General features: G+C 41.8%; 1 protein-coding gene across 1 annotated transcript in view; it reads left to right on the top strand.

Annotated features, from left to right (window-relative positions):
• The window catches only part of NAA38 (N(alpha)-acetyltransferase 38, NatC auxiliary subunit), a 29539-nt gene that overhangs the window by 1019 nt on the left and 16297 nt on the right, over window positions 1-12223 (top strand). Inside the window, exon 2 of the transcript XR_004055053.1 lies at window positions 1196-1296. The gene's annotated coding sequence lies outside the window, so the exon portion shown is untranslated. The remainder of the gene's footprint in view (window positions 1-1195; window positions 1297-12223) is intronic.

Here is a 12223-nt window from a genome sequence, read left to right as displayed (position 1 = left end):
ACTTTTTTTCCTTCTCTCTTTCCTCCCAAGAGAACAAGAAAGGGGGATTTAAAACATATATATATATATATATGTATATATATAAAAGTTTTCGACTTCTCTCTGCCCCCCTCTCCGTTGCTTTAAATATATTTAAATTCTGAGGGGGGCGCTCAGAAATATTTCTCAGAGCTGAGGCACTAAGATGGCCGCCTTGAAATTATTTTTAAAACAACCCCCCCTCCAGCACCGCCACCCCCTCCATAAAGAAAGGGAGAGGGGGGAAAATCCCCTTTTCAAACAAAATGGCTGGCTTAATATTTCATTTTTCACCCCCCCATTCTCCTCCCTGTTACACCCCCATCTCCAAGCCTCTACCCAGAAACCCACAAATTTCTCCTTTTTCATAACTGATTAGTGCACAGATTAATAGAGATATTTTCCTTGTGTACTGAAGTGTGTGTGTGTGTGTGTGTGTGTTGGGGGGGCATGAAGGATTTCTGCATAAAACAAAAATGGCTGCTGTGACTAACTCCCCCCTTACAAAAAATATTTGAGGGGGGGCATTAATCAGTACTCATGCTCAGTCTGACATCAGCATAAATTGTTAAAGGTTAACTAGTTAGATACTAGTCCAACTAGATTTAATTTTTTTTATTTTCTTTACTAGTCTCTTCCTCCCCACCTCCCTTCTCTAAAGAAAAGCTTTTTTTTTTTGAATACTTCAGAAGGGAGTGGTTTGATGTGAAGGTTTTTTTCCCCTTCAGGCATTGAAAAGGAAAAAGATGAAATATATGTTTATATATAACTCTGTTTCTACATACCTCATTGAAGTCACAACGCATTTAATTGTGTACATATCTTTTAAATGAGAAGCGGGACTGGATTTTTTTCTTCTTTCTTTAAAAAAAGTGATAGAAATCCTGGTGACTTTTGGGGGAGAGATATGAATAGATACGATGATTGAGTTTTTTTCAAAGGAGTCCATGTTTGATTCTCCCCTTTACCCAGCCTTTTCAGTGATTTATAATTGTTGTAAATTTTATCTTTACTCTTTTACCCCTTTCCCTCGCTTCCCCTCCTCCAATTGCTAGAATGTAAAATTCAACTGACTTGAGAGATTAATTTGGGGGTAAATAGAACAAATTTTTAGGATAAAGAGGAAAGAGTCAAATCTGAAGATCATGAAATTATGTTCTTTTTTCTTCCGTTTCAGTATATTTGCCTTCCCTCCATGATCTCCAACGCTATCCGATAAAGTAGAAGCAACTGAGGTACCGTGAAAGAGAAAGGAGCTGGAACTGAGAAAAAGCAGAGGTAGGGGTTATACCCAGGCGTTTTCATCTAACTTTCTGACCTGTGATTTCCAGCTGTACCCCAGTGTTTGTGGTCAAGTGGTACCAGGAATTGGACAGTTGGAAAGGAGTCCCAAAGTAACTTTCTCATACAGAGATTTGCTCAGAGAGGTCTAGACAGAAAATGATCCTGGCCAAATGGAGCAAAGGAAGGAGGCCAATAGCTCGGTTGCACCCTCTCACATTGTTGTTGATCCTTTCTTACTCTAGCTTCCTCTCATTCCTTTGATCTCCCTTTGCCCCTTCCCTTGCTTCCCATTCCATGCCTGTGGAATCATTCCTCTCTGGGCTATTCCTCTACCTCTCCAGTGTAACTGCTGGCCACCCATCTTCTGCGGTGCTCAAGAGCACCCTGAGAGGGAGGGGTAGGTGGGCAGCAACCAGAAAGTATTAGTGACTGGGAAGATGACGCACATTTTTGTTTATGAAGCTAAAATGTTCTTTATTAATGTTCCACTCCCCACACTAATGCACTTTATTGGGTGTTGGTTTCCATCTCTTTTTTTCAACCTGGCCTTTGGAATTCTCTTGCTTCGGTTCCCACATCATTTCTGTACTAAGTCTAACTCTTCCTCCTCTTCTAGTTTTCCAGTCGATTTTGCTCTCCTGTCTTCTTTCTCCATCCCTCTTTACTAGTTCATCTGGTTATCTCCCTCTTTCTATATGTGGGCTTATCTCTATTTATGTCTTTGTTTTTAACTGAGACTATCCTTCTCATCCCTCAGACCCTCAGGCTCTGTCACCTCTAAGTGACTTTCCGTCTCTGTCTTCTTTCTGCTTGCTTCTGTTTTCCAGTCTCTGACTGTGTGTGGCTCTTCCTCATGTGTGTCTGACTCCCCCTCTTTCTGGCCCCTTCTGTCTGTGTCTGTGGATCGTACTGTGTATGGGAAGAGCGTCTCCACGTGAATGTGGGCCACGCTGCACATCATGTGCGCTGCAGCCTCTCTGCCTCTGTGCCCTCTCTCTATACTGAGAGCCTCTGCCTGCCACATGTGCCATGATCTGCAGGTGCAGGTGGCTCAAGGTGGCTGTGTGCATCCCTATACAAACATTTGTCATTCTCTCTCTCGAGTGTGCTTTGCATGTGGATTTGCTAATTTGCCTTATTCTCCCTCTCCTTGTCCATCCTCCCTTTTGCCTGTCTGCATCTCTTCCCTGTTCTTTCTTTCTCTCTCTCTCTCTCTTTACTGACCTCTTGATTTTTCTTCTTCTCTCCTTGTTTCTGCCTCTTTACCTGCTTGCTCCTGTTATGGTTCTGCCTGCCTGCCTGTCTGCTCCTCCCTGACTGGCTGGCAGCCTCTTTTTCCTCTCTGGTTGTCTGTCTGCTTCTCTGGCTGTTTGCCCACCACTCTCTCTCTAGCCATCTGTCTCCCCGCCTGCCTGTCTCTATCACTTTTTTAGCCTGCATCTCTCGGTTTGTCTACCTTCCAGGCCCTGCCACGGCTCCCCATCTTGGTTTGCCTCTTCTCTTGCCCTTCTGCTTGTTCCTTCTCTTATTCGTGCCTGTTAAGTTCCTCCTTTTCCCTTGCCTCCCTTTAGATCTCTCTTGCCTGTCTGCCCTATTTGCTGCTATCCCACCGTTTCAGGCTTTTCTCTTTAGTCTTCGTACTTACTAGCATTTTCTTCCTTTGCTTCTTTTCTGCCAACGAGGATAGTCTCTCTCCTCTAAACCTCTCAGTAACTCCTTTGCCTCAAAGTCTTATCTAACTTCTTGCCACATCCCCTACCCTGCCTTCTCTCATGTTTGCCTTTATTTCAGTTATCTCTTTTTCTGTCTTTCTGGTTCCTCAGACAGTCTGCCTGCCTCAGTCTTTTTGCCATTTTCCCAGTCTCTCACTGCCTTCCTGCCTTTTTGCTGTCTGCTTGGCAGGCTCTTACTGTCCACATCTCTTCTTGCTTTTCTCTCTTCTTTTGTTTCTTTTTTCCCAGTTAACTTCTAAATAGGTAGTACATACTTAAGGTACAACATTTTAAAAGTACAGAAAGTGTACTGTGAAAAGTAAGCCTCTCTCCCATCCTTCTCCCATAGTCTCCGAGTTCCTCTCCCCAGAAGCAGCCACTGTTTGACATTTCCTGGATACTGCTCCAGAGAAGAGTCTACACATACACAAGTCTTTTTGCTTGCTTGCTTTTGCTTGTGTTTTGCTGTACTCCTCCCTACTTTTCTTCCAGTTTTTCTGGATGCTCCTTCCTCTGTCAGTCTGTCAGTACTCCTAACTAACTTGGCTGGGCTTGCCATCTCTGGTCTTTTGGATTCTGCCAAGTGCTACCCAAAGCACTTGTCTTTTGGATTGACTAGCTGCTGGTTGCATGCGTTCACTACTAGTACCTGAGGAGTGCTCAGGAAGGCTTTACTCTCTCCAAATGTAGTCTGCTCTGCATGGTAAGTGGTCTGATGACAGCAAGACAGTTTTGTTGGTCCCTTCATCACTGAAATATGTATTGGAGAAGGCATGAAAGCACCAGTAGTACTAAAAAGTACCATATACGTATAGGCACAGTTAATAAGTAACGGTAAGCTGAGCTTACATGCACACAGAGTAGAGAGAGGACTGCCCTGCTTTTCTCACTTAGTCTGTATGAATTATGTAAGGTCATGTGAATCTAGGATCCTTTAGGTTGTTGACCTAGGCCTAAGAAGTTTGTCTTCCTCCTAGTCTAAAAATCTTTCTCCTGATTAAAACTTTTTTCCTTTTTCATCCAGCCTTCTGGCTCCACTCACATGCCACGTTAGAGACATTTTATAACTCTTTGAAGGAGACAAAGACACAGCCTCTAACCAGGTCTCTTTGAAAAAGATGATAATAAAACTTGTACACACAATGCACTGTTCTTTCATTTCTGCTTTTTTACTGCCTGTTTTCCTGAGTTTAACTGTTTCAGCCTCTATCTTTGTGTCTCTCCACTCTTTCCCGCTTTCCCTCTCTTACTTCTCTTTTCTTGGTTCTTTCTTCTTATCTGTCTCTCTTGGTCTCTATTCTAGCCTTTTTTTCTGATTGGCCCTCTCCCCTCTCTTCTGTCTGATTGGCCTGTATCCTTCCATCACCCCATCTGTCTGCTGGATTCTCCCTGTCTGCCTGCAATAATGTATGTGATAGCACTTTATAAATTATAAAGCACTATGTTGTATAAAACACCATTATCACTTTGTGTTCCTTCTTACCTTATTTTTTCTTCCTTTATCTGTCTTTCCTTCTCTCTCTCTCTCTCTCTGTTTGCCTGTCTGCATCCCTTTTGGTGATTTTGACTGCTTTCTCTGTCAGTCTCCATTCCCTCCCTGCCAGCCTATTTTTCTGCCATCCCTCTTCTCTGTCTGCTCAGTTCTTGCGTCTCTCCTGTGTTTCCAGGTTTCTCTACATTTCTTTTGCCTGTCTAGTCTCTCTGTCCTTAGGCCTTTTATCTGTGCCTGTGTGTCTCACTGTCTCTAGCTGTTTGTGTCCCTGCCTGTCACTTTCATTGTGGGGCATCAGTCTCTGCCTTTTTCTGTCTTTCGGTACGTCAAAAAATAAAAATTAAATAAAAAATTTAAATTCCTTATGATTAATTGCTAGAGGAGAATATTTTTTGGTTTTAATGAGAAGACTATTAAGGTGAGAACAAAGAACTCAAATATTCAGCTGTGAAATGCAAATGAACAAAAATTTTTAAGGGACTCTCAAGCCAAGAATAGGATTATTTATTTAACGTAAAAGCAAGAAACATATCTAAAGCACTAGTTTCTAACCTTTTAGGATCGGAGAGAGTTAGAAACTTTCCCCAGGGAAGAAAAACACACACACACACACACACAAAAAATGTCACATATATTTTCATGGTGTTACAAATACCCTGAAGTCTTGGACCCCAGGTTAAAACTCTGATGTAGGGAGCCAGTGGTAATCCGTAATAGAGCACAGACAGGCACTCATACAACAAGAAGATGAAAAGACTGAAAAAAACACTTGCAATCTATGATTTTCTACCCAAGGAGATGTTAAAGAGATTCCTAATTGTCTTTTGAAATATATAGGTTAGTGATAATAAGGAAAGGCATGTAAATACTCAGGATAGTCTAGACCTAATCATAGTATTTTAGAGATGGAAGGTCTTGTAAATCAGTGGTTCTCAAATGGCTAAGAAAGGTTGCCACATGTCCTTTCCTGGAGAAGTCTGTCCTTTATTCTGAGAGGATATATTTCTGATATATATTTTTATATAGAATAAATATAGTATATAGTATATTTATATAGAATAAATATATGTATATATGCTTATATTTATGTTACAAGTTATAATGTTACATATTATTAAATATATATACATATTCATATTTATAATGTTAAAAACTTCCTTTCTAAAGCTGAGATAGATCTGTATGGCAGAATGTGAGTAGATTTTAGTCGGGAGGGGGGAGAAAAAGAATAAGGAAATGACTCTATACTGACTGTACAATCTGAAAATTTTCAACATGTACTTCTTTTATCATTACAAAACACTTTAAATAATTTTAAATATCTTTTTATGAGACGTAGTTTCGCCCTTGTTGCCCAGACTGGAGTGCAATGGCACAATCTCGGCTCACTGCAACCTGCGACTCCTGGGTTCCAGCCATTCTCCTGCCTCAGCCTCCCAAATAGCTGGGATTAAAGGCACCTGCCACCACTCCCGGCTAATTTTTTGGAATTTTAGCAGAGGCAGGGTTTTACCATGTTGGCCAGGCTGGTCTTGAGCTCCTGATCTCAAGTGATATACCTGCCTCGGCCTCCCGCAGTGCTGGGATTATGAGCTTTGTTGTTCTTAATGTCCTTACTCAGCACAATGAAAAGTCAGCAACCCCATGTTGATTACTAACTTCTTTTTTTTTTTTTTACATTTTATTGATCATTAAAATCTAGAAGTCTAGGATCTACTGCTTTAATCTAACCTGTTCTTGATTTCATCAAGGAGGAAACTTCAGTCCTTCATATATCGCAATCATGATTTGCCATATTAATATATCAGCTATACTATTATATGCATACTATTTTTCTTTAAATCACTCACCTTTCTTTAACTTAAATGAATGTTCTTTAAAAGTTAAATTTTGGCCGGGCGCAGTGGCTCACGCCTGTAATCCCAGCACTTTGGGAAGCCAAAGCGGGCGGATCACGAGGTCAGGAGATCGAGACTATCCTGGCTAACACGGTGAAACCCATCTCAACTAAAAAGTACAAAAAAAATTAGCCGGGTGTGGTGGCGGGTACCTGTAATCCCAGCTACTCAGGAGGGTGAGGCAGGAGAATGGCGTGCACCTGGGAGGCGGAGCTTGCAGTGAGCCCAGATCGCGCCACTGTACTGCAGCCTGGGCGAAAGAGTGAGACTCCCTCTCAAAAAAAAAAGGTAAATTTTCTATTGCTAGAAATAATATCCATAAATCTTTCATTTGATACTGTCATTATGTTTTTCTTCCTAATTTAAAATGCAATAATTATTAAAATAAAAATAAAAGTAAAAGCATCTTGCATGCTACTAATATAGGTACATATTTTAGAAAATATCACTTTAATCTAATTTTACAGGTATAGAAACTGGGGCCTAGATATTGAAAGGATTACCTAAGATCAAGTTAGTAGTTAGAGACAGAACCAGGGCTTGAACTTTTATCTTTCAGTTTCCAATCTAGTGTTCTTCTACTATATACTACATGAGTTCTAAGTCAATGAGATGTCCTAGAGTTTTAAAGGACACTAATATGTGAAACTGATGGTCACATATATTACTGTTATTAACTATAACAACTATACCGCAGAACTAGCAAGGCCAATTTAATAGTGTCTATTATACTTATAAACTTAGTGTTTTCTGACACAGAGTTCCACTTCTTACCATTTATTAAAGAGAAACAGTCACCATACTTGTGCATAGGGTGACATTACAGAGCTGTTCATTACAACATTGTTTGTAACAGCAAAAAACTGGAAACACCCTAAATCTCCAATAGTGAGGAATAGCTAAACAAACTACATAGCAATTAAGAAAAAGGAGTTACTGGGGCACATGTTGTCAGGATTTCCTGGGGCTGTGTCACAGGCCATTAAAAAGAAAAGAAAAAGAAAAATGAATTAATTCTGTATGTAGAGACATGGTTAATATATTGTTGAATGGAAACAAGCAAATTGTAAAACAATATATATGTTATGATATCATTTAGTTTATGTTTAAAGAAATTAAAACAGGCCGGGCGCGGTGGCTCAAGCCTGTAATCCCAGCACTTTGGGAGGCCGAGACGGGCTGATCACGAGGTCAGGAGATCGAGATCATCCTGGCTAACACGGTGAAACCCCATCTCTACTAAAAAAAACTACAAAAAACTAGCCGGGCGAGGTGGCGGCACCTGTAGTCCCAGCTACCCGGGAGGCTGAGGCAGGAGAATGGCGTGAACCCGGGAGGCGGAGCTTGCAGTGAGCTGAGATCCGGCCACAGCACTCCAGCCTGGGTGACAGAGCGAGACTCCGTCTCAAAAAAAAAAAGAAAATTTTTTAGTGACCAAGAGATTGACTAGGTGAAGGGAGGAGGGACATTTTTTGAGATAAGGCATAAAACAGACATGAAAACCTTAGTAGCAGTATATGATTGTGATGATGGTTATGGGCTGTAAAATCAGCATTCAGAGAAGAAAGCTCTTTCTTGGTTGGGAGCAGGGAAACAAGTAAATAACTTTCATATGTAGTTGCATTTGAGGTTAGCTCACAAATAACTGAGATTTGTGTAGCACAGAGGAAGAAAAAAGGCAGTTTAGGTGTGATAAGAAAGAATTTAGTAGGTAGTATGTAGACCTTATATGGCTGGAGTGTTAAGTTCATGATAGGTTATAGTAGGAGTTGGTACCTCTTTAAAGGATAAGAATTTTTGTATATCAAGTGAAGAGTAGAGGTCAGAACCTTGGGGGAACTTCGAAGGATGAAGTGGGGAGAGGAGAAGCCAAAGAAAAACAAGTTGTTCAAGTGGTAAGTATACCAGGTAGTGTTGATATGGTAGAGTAAGAAGACAGCTTCAGAAGGAAGGTGCGATCATTGATACTAGATGCTTCATGGGGATCAAGAAGAGTACAAACTGACAGTTCCTCAAAAAGTTAAATACAGAGCTACCATACGACCTAGCAGTTTCAATACTAAGTGTACACCCAAGATAATTGAATCATATGTCCACACATAAAGTTGTACATGAATCTTCATAGAACCATTATTCATAATAGCCAAAAAGTGTAAACAAAAATATCCAGCAACTGACGAACGGATAAATACAGTGTATCCATGCAGTGGAATATTATTCAGCCATAAAAAGGAATGGAGTACTGATACATGCTACAAGATGGATGAACTTTGAAAACATTATGCTAAGTAAGAGAAGTTAGACATAAAAGGCCACATATTATTTGATGCCATTTATATGAAATGTCCAGAATAGGCAACTAGTAGATCAGTGGTTGCGCAGGTTTCAGGGGCGGGAAGAATGGGAGGGACTGCTAATGGATATGGGTTTCTTTTTGGGGTGATGGAAATGTCTGGAATTCTGGATAATGGTGACAGTTTGCACAGCTTTGTGAATATACTAAAAACCCCTGAATTCACTTTAAAATGGTGAATAAGGTATATTAATTCTATCTGAATTTTTTTTAATACAAACCAGCCAATACAGTGACTCACACCTGTAATCCCAGTGCCCTCTGGGAGGCCAAGAGAGGAGGATCACTTGAGGCCAGGAGTTTAAGACCAGCCTGAGCAACATAGCAAGACTATCTCTACAAAAAAAGTTTAAAAATTAGCCAGGCATGGTGGCTCGTGCCTGTAGTCCTACCTACTCAGGAAACTGAGGCAGGAGGAGAGCTTAGCCCAGGAGCTGGAGCCTGCAGTGGGCTATGATTATACCACTGCACTGCAGCCTGGGCAACACAGTGAGACCTTGTCTCTAAAAAAACAGTACAAACCAAGAAAAGTATTGTACTTGTCATTTGGTCACCTTTAAAGCCAGTTTTAGTGAGGAAGTTAGATATCAATGAAAGATTGTGAGAAACCATTAAAATATTGCTTACAGAGGGTTTTTTGTTTTATTTCATTTTAGTGACAGGGTCTTGCTCTGTCACCCAGGCTGGAGTGCAGTGGTGTGATCATAGCTCACTGCAGCCTCCACCTCCTAGGCTCAAGCTTTCCTCCTGCCTCAGCCTCACCAGTAGCTGGACTACAGGCACACACTACCACAACTGGATAGTTTTAAATTTTTTTATAGAGATGGAATCTCGCTGTGTTGTTCAGACTGGTCTTAAACTCTTGGCCCCAGGCGATCCTCCCATCAGTGGCCTTCCGAAGTGTTGGGATTACAGGTGTGAGCCACCACACCCACCCTTTTTTAATTTTAATTTTTGTTTTTGTTTTTTGAAACGGAGTTTTGCTCTTATTGCTCAGGCTGGAATGCAGTAGCACAATCTTGGTTCACCAACCTCCACCTCCCAGTTCAAGTGATTCTCCTGCCTCAGCCTGCTAGGTAGCTAGGATTACAGGTGCCTGCCACCACAGCCAGCTAATTTTTGTATTTTTAGTAGAGATGGGGTTTCACCATGTTGGCCAGGCTGGTCTCGAACTTCTGACCTCAAGTGATCCACCCACCTTGGCCTCCCAAAGTGTTGGGATTACAGACGTGAGCCACTGCGCCTGGCTAATTCTGTATCTCTACTGTTGCCTCTAGATTCCCTCATCTTGTGTAAGAAGCCCCTATTTCTTTAAGGCTGCAGCAGTCTTGCTGTGTGCTCCTTACCTTCTCTTCCTCACTATTTTCTACTTACCTCCTGACATTTCCTTCATTGAAGACTGACACCTGACTTAGTCCTGCCATCATCTTCGGTGACCTTAGGATCGACATGAATGATCTATTCATCACCCAGACTTTTTGGTCCCTTGATCCCCTTATTTCCAGAGACCTGTCTGGCCATCCCAGTTCTGACCCCATCTCTGGACTTCCTTTTGAAATATTAAATTCAAACCCCCAACTTGGGCCACAACTTTCTATCCTTCCAGCCCCCTCATTTACTTCTACTCTATTCCTGGACCCACCATGAGACACTATAGTCCCTTAGCTCCTCATTTTCTCCTCATCAGCTATACCATCTTCACCTCTTTTCCTACCCAGCTTAAATTCCATGGTCTATCATTTTAACCACGCTCCTGCCACTGTCCTGCCCTCTTCTTATTTTCCTTCCTGCAAACCCCTGGCCTTGTATCACTCTGGTTGCTTGTTTACACCCAGGATGCAAAGGGCTGCTGAAGAAAACACCATGACCCTTCAGACCAGTGTTTCTGCTCATCCTTTTTCCTAGTCAGCTTAGTTCTCCACAGTGACTTCCTCAAAACCTTCTCCTTATACTAGTTCATTTTAAAGAACAGGATACATAATGTTCATTTTAATATCATAATAGATAGAAAATCTTATCTACTTCCAGGAGCTGGATTATCATATGAGAACTCCCTTGAAATTCCAACACTCGCTGGGCGCGGTGGCTCAAGCCTGTAATCCCAGCACTTTGGGAGGCCGAGACGGGCGGATCACGAGGTCAGGAGATCGAGACCATCCTGGCTAACACGGTGAAACCCCGTCTCTACTAAAAAAAAAAATACAAAAAAACTAGCCGGGTGAGGTGGCGGGCGCCTGTAGTCCCAGCTACTCGGGAGGCTGAGGCAGGAGAATGGCCTGAACCCGGGAGGCGGAGCTTGCAGTGAGCTGAGATCCGGCCACTACACTCCAGCCCTGGGCGACAGAGCAAGACTCTGTCTCAAAAAAAAAAAAAAAAAGAAATTCCAACACTCGACTACATGTTTAACTAGATCCATATTTGTCCTTTTATCCTTTCCTCGTGTCCTGTCTGAAGCTAATCCCTATACCTGGGCTCTTGGTCTCACCCCTGCCACCTTCTCAGGGACAGTGGTTACCAGCGATCCTCTAACTCAGTCCTTTATTTCCCACTTGCTCTTTCCCAACCACATTAAAATGTGCTCAAATCTCCTTATCTTTGAAAGAAATACTCTGGACCCCTTTAGCTGCCACCTTACCGCACTGTGTCCATTCACAGCCAAGCCTCTTGAAAGAATTAACTGCCCTCAGTGTCTACTTGCCTACTCGTTTTCCAGCCCTCTGCCCCTACTACAGCTGCTTTCACCAAATTACCAACAACCTCCTGGTTGCTAAAAATCAGAGGATGTTCTTAGTTCTTCACTTGACCACCCGCTTTTTGAAAAATAATTTGCTTGACTTCTGTAGTTTTGCATTCCTGGTTTTTCCTTTGCCTCTCTGGCTCCTCCTCGTCAGTCCCCCTTCAAAGAGGCAGTGCTGTATGGATTAGTGGTCAGCCATGGTACTTAAGAACGTGGGCTTGGGAGACAGGTCTGGGTTCATATGCTGCTTCCACTTCTCAGAGTTTGCTTCTTCAACTAAAATGGCAATATATAAGTCTTTTTGTGAAGCCCTAATATTACCAAGTCAATGGAATTATACTTTTAAGGTCTTTAGTACTGTGTCTGACACACAGTAAGCAGGCATGCAGTAAACTCCCCTGACTCTCCAAGCTTATACTAGGCGCCCCTCCTATGTGCTACCATATTATCCTTTATCTTTCTCATTAAGCTTCAGAGAGGAGGGGCCCTGTCACCCTTCTCCACTGTCGTATCAGTCTAGCACCAGGTGCACATTAGGCACCCTGTAAATAAATATCTGTTGACTGCTTCAAGTGTTTAATATATGGCGAAGGTGATACTTTAAATCAGTGGGGCAAAGGATTATTGATAAATAATGATGCATAATCGATAAATGGAAAACTATTTGTGAAAATATAAAAGGTGGATCCTTACCATTTACTAAACTAGTTTTCAGATGGATTAAATAGT

Source organism: Rhinopithecus roxellana, chromosome 19 (assembly GCF_007565055.1).
Source record: "Rhinopithecus roxellana isolate Shanxi Qingling chromosome 19, ASM756505v1, whole genome shotgun sequence".
Taxonomy (NCBI): Eukaryota; Metazoa; Chordata; class Mammalia; order Primates; family Cercopithecidae; genus Rhinopithecus; species Rhinopithecus roxellana.
Note: the sequence above shows the minus strand (reverse complement) of the source record. Positions and strands in the feature narration are given on the sequence as shown.